This window comes from Sus scrofa, chromosome 1, assembly GCF_054392235.1.
Source record: "Sus scrofa isolate SSC_HxYL_T2T_F1_AM1 chromosome 1, Sscrofa_HxYL_maternal_Yorkshire_Landrace_v2.0, whole genome shotgun sequence".
Taxonomy (NCBI): domain Eukaryota; kingdom Metazoa; phylum Chordata; class Mammalia; order Artiodactyla; family Suidae; genus Sus; species Sus scrofa.
In genome coordinates, this window is record NC_139383.1 from 28237961 (window position 1) to 28250695 (window position 12735).

The window sequence follows — 12735 nt, forward strand, 5'->3', positions numbered from 1 at the left end:
TATTTTGAACAACCGATGTGGCAAAACTTAGAAATCTGGCAATAACTAGTTTATAAAAATGTAGAGAAGTGGATACTCCCACACACTGTGGGTTGGAGTGTAAAATGGCAGGACCATTTTGGAGAAAAACTGACAAATCTTACTGGATTTCTACTTATTACTTACTAGATTTCATTCTTACTAAGTTGAAATGTGCATACACTATGACATATTCTAGACTGATAACTAGAGAAACTTTAATGTTCAGCTACAAAGCACATAAATAATATGTTGCTCATACTTTGGGATACTACGTGGCAATTAAAAATGAAAATGAATTAAGGTTACATATATACTGTAAAACATTATATACAATATGCACATAGAAATATATCAGTAAATTATATCATATTCAAGTCATAGAAAATATATAATGTTCAAATCATAAAATATATATAATTTTCAAATCATATACAACATACATAATGTTTAAATCATGTAAAGCAAAAAAAAATCTCCATTTTTTATGAAGTTGAAAATACCTAATAGCACATATTTTTATGGACACATTAATTTATGGAAAAAACATAAAAACAGGCAATGACTAAGGAATATCAAATTCAGGGTAGTCATAAGATATAGAGAGTAATGAAATGTTGGAGTGTATACAGCCGTTTATCAGCTTTTTCTATAAAGATTTGTTCCTCAAATTATTCTGTTTCCTATGCTTGAAATAGTGCCCCCATTTGCAACCTTGTGACTATAAAAATGGCCTTCCACATACTGTTCCCTTTCATCCATCTGCCATGGGATAATGGAAGCCATTTAGTACCAAGCTGGACTTATTTTCACCTCTTATGTCCTGGTCCTTAGGAAGACTGAGGACATCTCCATTAATCCATTTTCCTTTCTTTTCACTGTTCACAATTTGGTTAATTCTACTTTCATCAATCTTTTTTGTACCTACATTTAACATATTAAAAAGACAAAGTAATTTCTGGGGAAAACAATTCCTAGATAAGACGACTGGCTTTCTTCACACCTAACGATGAAACCTTCTGTCACACAGATGTGTAGGTTGAGAGGGGAAACGATGACCCAATTATATTCAAATCAACCCATTTTATGGGATGATCTACATCATGCACAGAGATGCAGAGTTGGCTCAGGACTTGGGAAAGGAAGCAAGCTGCAGGCGTGTTTGACTTCTTTGACATGTCAAGAGAATGGATCTTGGAGGAGGAAGGCTGGGTGCACCTGAAGGTTGCAGAAGGGCACTGAATACTAAACGGAGAGTACATATCATGAGCTTTATCTATTGAACTGAATATCATGTGATGTTTATCATGCTATTTAATCTCTTCAGGCTTCATTTCTCTGTAAATAACATCGGGATGCTAATATATGCCACAAAGCAGTTCAGAGAGCAAATGTGAGGATTAATGACCCATGGAGTCTGATCTGACTGTCTGTTCCTGCTTTATGTTTTGGCAGAGGTTAACCCTTTTCAAATTGCTAGGATCCATTTCCTGCATTACCTATTTTTTTTTTTTTTTTGGTTTGTTTTCTTTTTAGGGCCATACCAGAGGCATATGGAGGTTCCCAAGCTAAGGGTCAAATCAGAGCTGCAACTGCCGGCCACAGCCGAAGCAACTCAGGATCCGAGCTGTGTCTGCCACCTACACTACAGCTCATGGAAATGCTGGATCCTTAGCCCACTGAGTGAAGCCAGAAGTCAAACCTGCATCCATGGATACTAGTCAGGCTTGTTACCACTGAGCCACAACGGGAACTTCCACTGGCTTTTTTTTTTGGGGGGGGGGTCGCTCTCCAGCATATAGAAGTTTCCAGGCTAAGGGTTGAATAGGAGCTGCAGCTGTCAGCCTATGCCACAGTCACAGCGACACCAGATCCAAGCTGCATCTGCAAACTACACTGTATGTAGCTCGTGGCAACGATGGATCCTTAACTCACTGAGTGGGGCCAGGAATCAAACCCACATCCTCATGGATACTAGTAGGGTTTGTTTCCACTAAGCCACAACTCGAACTTCCTATCTACTTTGTAAAGTGGTATTTTTTTATGATCTGAAATAGTTAATGACTATTTTTAATTGAAAGATCAGAGGTTTCCAAAGTGTTTTCAGCTTCTTGGTAAAACAAAGTGCTAAGGAGCTCTATCAGTCCATGTTTGGGGTCCTACAGGGAAATAACTCTGGAAGATCCCTTACTTCAAAGCCCACCTTTGTGCCAGGATGGAAGAATCTCTCTAATTGCAGGGACTTGCAGCAGATGGTGGCTAACTTCCCCAGCTACCCAAGCCCAAGGGCAGCCTTACGTATGCCCCGAAAGATGCGGATGACGTGGGTGTGGTTTTACCATAGGGGTCTTGCTCTCTTTCCTGGAAACTAACAGATCCAGGAGAAGTTTCCGAAACTCCCATGAAACATGCATTCCTTAAAAGTCATGGCCTTCCTAGGTTCAGTGACCACACAGGTCAATCACCAAGCAGCAAGAGTGGGTGCGGTGGCCCTTCCAATGACCACAAAGCAGTCCTCTTTCTTGTCTTCATCTCCCTGACTACTTGGGAAATGGCTGAGGCACCTCTAACTAGTTCTTTAATTGCTCCACTTTGTAAAGTTACCTGATGATGGTGCCAGATTTTAAGTAATGCCCAGAAGGGAATCTGACTGTTCTCAGGACTTGAAAGAAACCAGATTTCTTTTCTAGTGCCTTTTCTCACTGATGCTACTAGTGTTTACGGGACCTTTGCTGCCAGGTCCGTGCTTGCTGTGCATCCCGGGGCGATGACCCAGTTTAGGAGATTAATTGGGGTAAGCCAAAGGGTCTGAGTCTCAGAAAATCACAGGGTCTTTCATGGGGGAAGTTCCTATGCTTCCTTGGGTTCTCAGGTGCAACAGCCTCTTGGTACTCTACTTGGGACTCCAAAGCCCAGCACCTTGTTAATGGATGGTCCTGGCTTTGATCCTCAGCCTTCTCCTTGAGCAGGACCTTGTGAGGCTCCTGGACAAAAACCCTTCCGTGTCTCCCATTTCTTGTTATTGGGGAACAAGCTTCAGCCTCCATGACCTTCCCAGAGTTCCAAAGGGCAGGTTCGAACAGTTGCTAATCAGGGAAGAGAGGGGATGCGGAGACCAGGGGAGAGCAGTTAAGAGCCAACAGTGTAGCCTTGGGGCAGAGTCCTGGTTCCTCTTCAAGGGATACACATAATAATATCTTTGTGTCCTTCTACAGAACTAAAACCCTCAACAAATGAAAAACATAGAGGAGGACCATGAGAAGCAGCCCTGTGGCCTCTAAACACTAACTTTGAAGAAGTATGAAAGCTTGCATCTACCCCGTCCTTATCTGTAGCGCTGTTTTCTACTCCCAAACTATAAAACCACTTCATATTCTCTCCCAAAGGAGGGCATAACCTTTAGGGCATTAGCCTGCTGTGTCCTCCTCTGCCTGGCAAAGCAATAAAGCTATTTTTTTCTCCTTCACCCAAGCTCTGTCTCCACATTTCTATTGGGCACCAGTGGTCAGAGTCTGAATTTCAGCAACACGTCTAATTCTCAGAATCCCATCTCTCCTAAGAATCTCCATCTTTGTTTTGTCTTCTATGCCTAAAATATTGAGACCAACTTGTGCTGCTTGTGCCTATCACTCCCAGATAGCACTGCCCCTAAATAAAAGGGTATAGTTATAGAAATCCCCATCCAAGGGGCGGGAGCCCTGCAAGCAACAGAGAGAGCCTCCAGGCACAGACTCTCTCTCCCCATAGCACGTAGGCTATGCTACACGTGAACTCAGGGGTGTGCTGCCTATTTGTCCTGCAGACCATGAAGAATCAAACCACTTCGTTGGTATTTTTAATATGCCTCATTATTTAAACCTTAGTGCCTTATAGATACCAGACCCTTAATAAATATTTATGAACTAGCTAAACTTTCTTTAGCCCAATCTGTGGGCTAAGATGTTCTAAGTGCTATCCATCTATCATCTCATACTCTGATTTTTAAGAATTATTTTTATTTTTCCATTATAGTTGATTTACAGTGCTGTCAATTTCTAGTGTACAGCAAAGTGATTTTATTTTTATTTTATTTTATTTGCTTTTTATGGCCACACTTGCAGTATATGGAAATTCACAGGTTAGAGACTGAATCAGAGCTGCAGCTGTTGACCTATGCAACAGCCACAGCAACATGTGATCTGAGCCATGTCTGTGACCTATACTACAGCTTGCAGCAATGTTGAATCTTTAACCCACTGACTGAGGCCAGGGATAGAACCCACATCCTCGTGGATACTAGGTAGGTTCATTACCACTGAGCCAAAATGAAACTCTTGATTATACTCTTTTAAGAGAGTAGAATATTGAGGCAGAGAGAGTACCACTCACTCTAGAATCCTCTTCCCCATTGAGTGAGAGAGTGAAAACTGACAGCTTAGCTAATGCTTGGCCACTATACAGATTCGCCAGTATCGGCTCCTGCAGGCCTTGTTATTGCTTTGGCCAAGTACACCATGTCTATTCACATCCCCTCCTCTCACTCATTAGCCACTGCTCTTAGCAAGACTTGCCACCTATTAGAACATAGGACTTGGATTAGACTAACCCAAGTTCAAGTCCTATTGTTGCATGCACTTACTTACTATACCATCAGGTGCAATTTATTTAGTTTTGCCAAACTTGCTTTTATCTGATAAGTAGGGTGAAATTATCTATATCATAGTATCATTGCAAGTTTAGTTACTAATTCCTTATGGAATGTACTGATTAAAATTACTGTAGATGAGATTATAATAAGAAATATGAATTAATGAATTGAACTCATTCATTCTAATTCTATTTTAATGCCCATATTATTATTTAAGATTAAAAATGAACACCTACTTCTCATTTTAAAAGTCAATATTTTACAAGTTAGCTGCAAATTTTGTTTACTTAGAAATTTCTATATTAAATCTAAAGTTTGCCTTTTGGCCAGGAAGAACATGGTGGATATTATAAAATACAGCATGTATACTGGTATATTAAAATCTTATATTAAAATATTTAATTTTCATTAGTTTAATTATGTGTTCCAGCAAAATGTACAATAAAGCATATTTCTCTTAACTGGACAGTATTTTTTTCATTATTTTCATCATAAAATTAGTTGTGAAAAATTAATATTAAGTGTAATTTAAAAAAATCATATTTTAGTACTTAGCAAACCTGTTTTCCTAAGAGAAAGTTACAGGTGAAGTGAAAATAATATTCACATATTAATAATAGCACCATATTAAACTCAAAAGAATAAAATTAGACAGTGAAAAGTTTATACATAATTGGCTGCACTTTTAACTTTCTTAAACCAGTTAATACTTTTTTTTTTTTTTGCTTCAAATAAGCTTTCATATGCTTTCTTTTCCTGAATATTTGTTATCACTTGAATGTACAGGCATATTTTATTTTACAGTACCTTGCTTTATTGTGTTTTTTACAAATTGCAAGTTTGTGGCAATCCTGCATCAAGCAAATCCATGGGTGCCATTTTCCCAAAGCGTTCGTGTCTCTATGTCACATTCTGGTAATTCTCACAATATTTCAAACCTTCCATCAGCAAACTTATTATGATTCACTGAAGGCTTAGATGATGGTTAGCATTTTTTAACAATAAAGTATTTTTAAACTAAGGTATGCACATTATTTTTAAAGACATAATGCTATTGCACACTTAATAAATGATAGCATAGTGTAAATATAACTTTTTTTTTTCTGCTTTTAAGGGCCACACCTGTGGCATATGGAGGTTCCCAGGCTAGGGGTCCAATAGGAGCTACGGCTGCCAGCCTACACCACAGCCACAGCAACACAGGATCCAAGCTGCATCTGTGACCTAAACCACAGCTAACAGCAACACCAAATCTTTAACCCACTGAGTGAGGACAGGGATTGAACCCACAACCTCATGGTTCCTAGTTGGATTTGTTTCTGCTGCACCACGATGGGAACTCCAAACATAACTTTTATATGCACTGGGAAACAAGAAAAACTTGTGTGACTCATTTTATGGCAATAAGCACTTTACTGCAGTGATCTGGAACTGTATCTCTGAGGTGTACGTGTGTTAGCCTCTCACCAGGTCTATAGCAACCAGTCTTTTAAGGTCAGGTGTCTTGATATTTTTGGATGGCAGGAAACATTAGCAAACAAATAAAACCCAAGTCATAAATCTTTGTTGACTGCAGATTTTCCCTAGTTTCCACTGAGGCAATAACTCTTTTTTGCAAGGAGGTAATGTTAAATCTTATCATCAACTAATTAATAGGCTGTGATTCTTTGATTATTTCCTTCTCACACTTACAGCTTTTTTTTCTTTTTTTTTTTTTTTAGTAGAAAGGAAATCAGTAAAGGGCATTAGCTTCTTCGAAAATCATTGGAGGAACAGACTACATGCAGGGCTTCCAGAAATGACTTAGACAAAGATGCAAAATTGACTCATAAAGAGATCCTGCTGTGGCTCAGTGGGTTAGGAATCTGACTGCAGTGGCTCAAGTTGCTGCAAAGGTGTGGGTTTGATCCCTGGCCCGGCACAGTGGGTTGAAGGATCTGGTGTTGCCACAGCTGCGGCATAGGTCACAGCTGTGGTTTAGATTCAATTCCTGGCCCAGGAACTTCCATATGCTGTGGATGGCCTTAGAAAATTTTTAAAACATTGACTCAGGAAGGGATCTGATGGTGGACTACAACTGGGAAAGTGGAGAAACAGAAGTCATCACTGGAATTGTTGATCCAAGGACACACCACCATGACAGTGACCCAGGGATTAGATAGCTCTGGGCACAACGGCCTCTTGACACCGATGGAGCTATTGACTGAATGTTGGATGCTACTACATATGTGGAAAAATGCAGCATTTCTGTGACTATGTTTGATAGATCATTCAAACAAAATAAAACAAAACAAAAAGAGCCTCTGATATATGATTAGATCTAGTTAAGAAAAGATAAAGAAAAGAAAACTGAGTTTCCTGAGCTGAAGTCACTGGTCACTGGTCACTGAGCTGAAGTCACCGGTCACTGGTGGAAAGGGAAGCCCATCTCATCTGGACCAGAAGCAACAGAGACAAGCTGGAGGAGGCAAGTCCTTGGCACAGGCTGTGTTTATTTCACCTTCACCCCATCTTTAAGTACCTGGATTCTGCAAGTTTGCCATTCAATATAAGAATTTTTCCAATGAGGTTTTTAGTAAACAAGGCAAATACCTATATGCTGATGCATCTGTTTTATTTGATCACCCCTGATCCCTTACGAGTCTAGCATGATGACTAATGCACAACGGCACTCCCAATGTTAATTAAATAAATGAATAAATAAGTATTTACTGCAATTCTGTGGGATATACTTGAAATTTGGGATTATCTAAGGTAACATGAGAGGAGATTTTTTTTTTCCTGGCTACCTATGTATACACACCAATAAGTGTTGTCACTCACAGATGCAGCCGTGTGAGGGGAGCTGCAAAGGGGTCATAAGGGGAAACCTGGCATGGAGAAGGCATTTCAAAACATCTGGGTCACTTTCCATCTCACATTTTTCCTCAGCAGAGAACTGAATGGTGCTCATTAAAGCCAGACCCCTAGACAATCGGCCTGAGAGAAAATGGCTTAGGTCTGTGAACCATAAAAAGATAGGTTCTGTTAAGAGACTGAACTGCCTAAAGTCTAACAGGGCCTGGATGCTTGGAACTCCATTAAGAGTTATCAAATGAGTGAAGGAATGAGCGAAGGAATGGTGTTCAAAAAGACACCATTTTCAAGGGCCTACTCTGTGCAGTCACTATATTGTGAGGGTGGACGGGAAAAAAAAAAAAAGGAGATTTAGGCTAGATCCTGTCCTCAGGAAGATTACAGCCTGGTCTGAAGTGTAAACATAGAAGCCTATGGGCACTCTCAATGGTGTGCACCCAACACGCCTGGGGCTACCAGAAAGGTTCCTAAGAAGAGAGGACCCCAGGGCTATCTGGAGGATGGGAAAAAGCTGGCTGGCGAAAGACAGGGTCCCTCCTAGCAGAGACAGGCCTATGCAAAGCCCAGAAACCCTTTTAAGATCCCTCAGTAGCCTCCCGAGATGGGAGCAAAGCTGTGGTAGGTCAGGGCAGAGGGCTTAATTCAAGTGGCACTCACAGGTAAGCAGCAGGGAAGTAGGGGCTAACAGTGATTTAAAAATATATACATATAAATTATAAAATACAAACATAAATTATAATATTATATGAAATATAAATAATAACATACAATATAATATATGTCATATATAATATGTAATTTATAATATACTATATTTATAATATATATTTATAATACATTTCTGTGCTGGGATAGGACAGCGAGGTTGGGTTTACTTTTGAAGAGGCAAGATGCTCAATGAATTCTTTTAACTATGTGACAAATAATTACAATCCAGTGGCTCCAGATATCTCTCACGAACAGCACTGGCTGCAATCCTTTTGCCCATTTCTACGTCAAAAAAGGCACCACGTTTTGAGGTGTTCCTTATTCCTTTTTCTTAGATCATTGCACAGAATGGCTCTGGCCAAAAGAACAACCCCTCACCACCCAGTTGAAACCTCATGTGAGGCCAATGCCTGCTGCTGCTGAAGCCATTAGCACCTAGCGTTGAGCCCATTATAATTTCCCCAGCTCCTGGAAGGTGCATTTTCAGAATCGTCTACTTCACAGTGGCCAGAGTCCCTTTCACCGTGTGGGTGGCATAGCCAGGCCTTGATCTCTAAACACTGTGCAGCCCTTGGCAGTCTGGTGCCAGAGGACAGCAGATTTGGACCCGGGGCTGATTTCAGCTCAAGCTCATGTTTTCCTTTCTAAGTTTTTCCAGTGAAAGAGCACATTTCCATCCCATTGCAGGCTGTTAAAACGTAAGCCTAATAAGTTTTCAACAATCTGTCAGTGCAGCTCTCCAGCAACAACCTGGCACTGTCTTTGAATCAGGGCCTCATCGTCCAACCCAACCTCAGCCAGTCAAAATAAGAGACACACAGTAGAAGAAAAAAAAAGATAATCACCTCGAGCTGAGCAGAAATTCTTCACAAATCCATTGTTGCCAACAGTCAACAGCCAATCTGTGGGCTGCCTAACCTGAAGTGACCCATCGGGAAGGGCCATCCCTCATAAACCTCTAATTAGCGATGGTTAGGAGTGACTTGAAGGATATTAATGCTACTGCTATTGGAAAATGAGCCTACCAGCTTTTAACAGCTTTGTTTTCTTCTTCAGTCAATGTTGGCTCAATGCGTATGCTTTCTATTAGAGCAGTGCCAGCAGCAGCAATCTCCAGAGAGTCTCTCAGCATTTTATTACACACCCCTATTTTTAAATGTTTAAAAACTACTTATTATGAACCAAAACTTGGAAAACCTGCTTTCAGCCCAAGAGTAGTTTTTTTAAGTTATTAAGTAAACATCCAGAATGCAGAACTGTGTTTCCTGTCACTTCAGCCCTGGACAGTAGAGGGCACTAGAAAGGCTATATCTCTAAGGTCGGGTTGGACCCCCTCAGAGAGATCCAGGGGTTAGATGGCTCAGAGTTCAGAGTCACTGTGTTAGGTTATTTTAGGCCCTATAGCTCACACAGATAATCTCCATGCACCACTTTTAGTCTCGAATTCTATTGCGCACATGAAATGCACATTAAAAACCGCATTTTTCACCATGCAAAACGATGACTAGAGCCTCTGGACAAACCCAGTTTTAGCAGAATCTGTATCTGTGAGGGCTGAGGGCATGTGCAATATAACTAAGGTGTCTCTCTCCTGCACCCAGGTATAGGAACTGAGTAGGGATCTTGGTCCAAGGCACTTTGAGAATAATTCTGATATAGGCTCTGAGAATGCTCTATCAGGCAGAAATAACTATGCCACCAATCTTGATAAACACTGCAAAAATTATGTCAGAGTGAGTTTTGCAATATAATTTCATCTTTCATCCTCTGAGAGCTCCAAGTGTTGGTAATTAGCTATAACCGGTTTTCAGTGAAAAAAACAGACACTTCTGTGAAGGCAAACAGCTAAAGCCATAAACATTTCACTATCCACAGTGAGTTTTGAAAAGTGAAGTCCATGAACCCTTTGTGTTAGAGAAAACAGAAAGCAGTATAGAAAGAGAACAGACTGGTATGTGTAGTGGAAAGAACTTAGAGAATGTCTGGATGCAAATCTCAACTCTGTCCCTCATTAGCAGTGTGATCTTGGGGAATATCTTATCCTTTTGAAACTCCCTGTAGAGCAGAGTAACAATGCTTAGCCTTCTACTTAAATAATGTAATACGTACAAAAGCATCTTATGTACTCTGAAACCCATCATAAGACCTGCTGTGTGTGCAGTTTTGTGGAAGGAAGGAGATGCAAGTAGAAGAGGGCCACTTGGTGGTACTGTGTACAAGAGAACATAACTCTACTGGGTCAGTCATCGGATTTTATGACGGAAAAATTTTTGCTCCTCCCATAATGAAGAGCACTCCTCCTTCAGAGGGTAACCTACAAAACCAAAGGTCAAGAGAACAGAGGTCTGCAAGGCAGGATCAAAGCAGTAACTTTGGGTTGGGTACAGGAGCAGCCTTTGAGAAAGTATTTGAGAAAAACAGAGGAAGCAAAATCTAGTGTGAGGTGCAGATCCAAAAGAATGTAGGAAAAGGAAGAGGGCTTGTGTGAGGATTTGCAGTTTGGTCAGGGCAGCTCTTGTACCAGGAACAAACACTGTTAATCTGAGAAGGATCTGGGAGACCATCGTGGCCAACAAAGTCATTTTATAGATATAACAAACAAACAAGTCCCTATGGTATCAACTGAATTTTCATGCCAAGCTCTTATGATGAGTATGGGCTCTTGAATTCAAATCAAGACTCCAGGATTTACTACAAACACCACCTCGGGCAAGTTACTCAATAATCCTTTGCCTCAATTTCCCACATGTAAGATGGAGATGACTCTACCTTCTCCACTGTGGGTTGAGCATAAGGATCAAATAAGGATTAATATATCTGAAGCACCTAGAGCAGTGCCTGGTAGAAATAATTACCCACTAAATTATGACTTTTCAGAGCATATAATCATTTGGAAGCAGAGAAGCCAGGAAAACCATGGCTTTTTCAACTGCCATCCAGTGTTTCTCCACACTAACTCCTTAGTGGAGCCATGGTCCTGGGCAGCCTCAAACCCTCTGAAGCATGTATAAGGGCCAGAAGCCAGCAGTATCTGCTAGATGGGAGTACCCAAAAGTATCTGGTTAAAGAATAAAGGGGAAATCAGAGGTCAAAGAGCAGACTGCAAATTGGACCAATCCTTAATAGACTATCTCCAGTTCCTACAAGGGTAGATGGTCTAAAATCTAGTCTCTTTTTTTATTGAATATTTCGTACAAAATAGCTATTTGGCAGCCCTTCATTGAGGGATTTCCAATTCAGTAAAGATGCTGACATATCTGTAATTAGCTGCTTATGTTGAATTTATTTACTACATTTAGTAGAATCTATCCCTATTTGGATCACATTATTTTCAGATTTTGTATGTCTAAAGTCCTAATTAAGGAAGATAAAGGAGACTTTTTGTGGAGTGGAAATGCAGAATCTAGGAGGTTCCTATAGACTATTTGGTTACTGGAGTGATGACCAGGGACTGTCTAGCCATGCCTGATACACCCTTATCTTTGGCATCAAGGAAGGAGGAAGAACACAGATAGATTTGGGAAAGTGGTGGTTTCTCATAGGTGATCAGATCCACTGATCATGTCCTGATGAGAGTGGAGGAGTTTCTGAATAATGTGTTCTGACTGAATAGGGCAGGGCGGAACTCATATTAAACAAGACCTCAGTGGGGAGCAGAAGGGGAGTGTGGTGGTGGAAGTCTGAGATAAGCTAGAAGGATGTCTGTCCTAGGTACCATAAACTGTAGGTGCTTGAGGAAATGAAAGAAGTTAAGAATGGCTAGAAGAGGATGAGGTTCAGATAATCAATTGGGGAGTGGAGAGACACTAGGCTGGGGAAGTTGGCAGGGACCAGATCTTACATTGCCCTGTGGGATGCTGTTTAGTGACTGGACATGAGCCTGGATTCTGCAGACCCTGGATCTGAGTGAAGTCAGTGCAGGTCACAAGCCATCTGTTCAAGGCAGTAGAGCAATCCCAACAGGGTTTAGAAAGCTTTTGTATCAGGAATACTGTATGGCAGCCCTGTTTGCTGACCAATGTTACTCTTCACAACTCTTGGCAGTATCCTGAGGTGGAAAGCACCATCTTATAACTGGGTGTTTATTGTCATTGTCCTTACAATCTCTCATACTCATACTCTGACAATCAGCAAAGTCAGAGAATTCCACCCATTCCCACTCTCCAGTATCACCTCGTGTATGGTGTTCACAGCCAGATAGATTTCTCAAGATTTAGTGTAATCCATATGGCCTTTACAAAGGGTAGACCATGGAAGTGAGACAGTGCCTTGCTGTATTTCTGAGTCTGGCATGAATATATTATGGATACCAGGGGCTTTCAAACCACGTGTAGGGTGAGGGCTGGAATGCCCTGAAAGAGGTGATTAGCTGTCAAGTCCCTGGATGCCAGGAGGTGGAGGAACTAGGTTCCTGGAGGAAAAGTCCTTCCCTCACACTTGAAAAGGAATCTTCTCTGCAGAAAATACTAGCAATCAGGCTATCATTCAAGAAAATCATTCCTTTATTCAACTATCACCTTCAGGGT

At 40.8% G+C, this 12735-nt stretch overlaps 1 protein-coding gene across 11 annotated transcripts in view; it reads right to left on the reverse strand.

Moving 5' to 3' along the window:
* Positions 1–12735, reverse strand: part of PDE7B (phosphodiesterase 7B) — a 608116-nt gene that overhangs the window by 239748 nt on the left and 355633 nt on the right. The window lies entirely within an intron of this gene.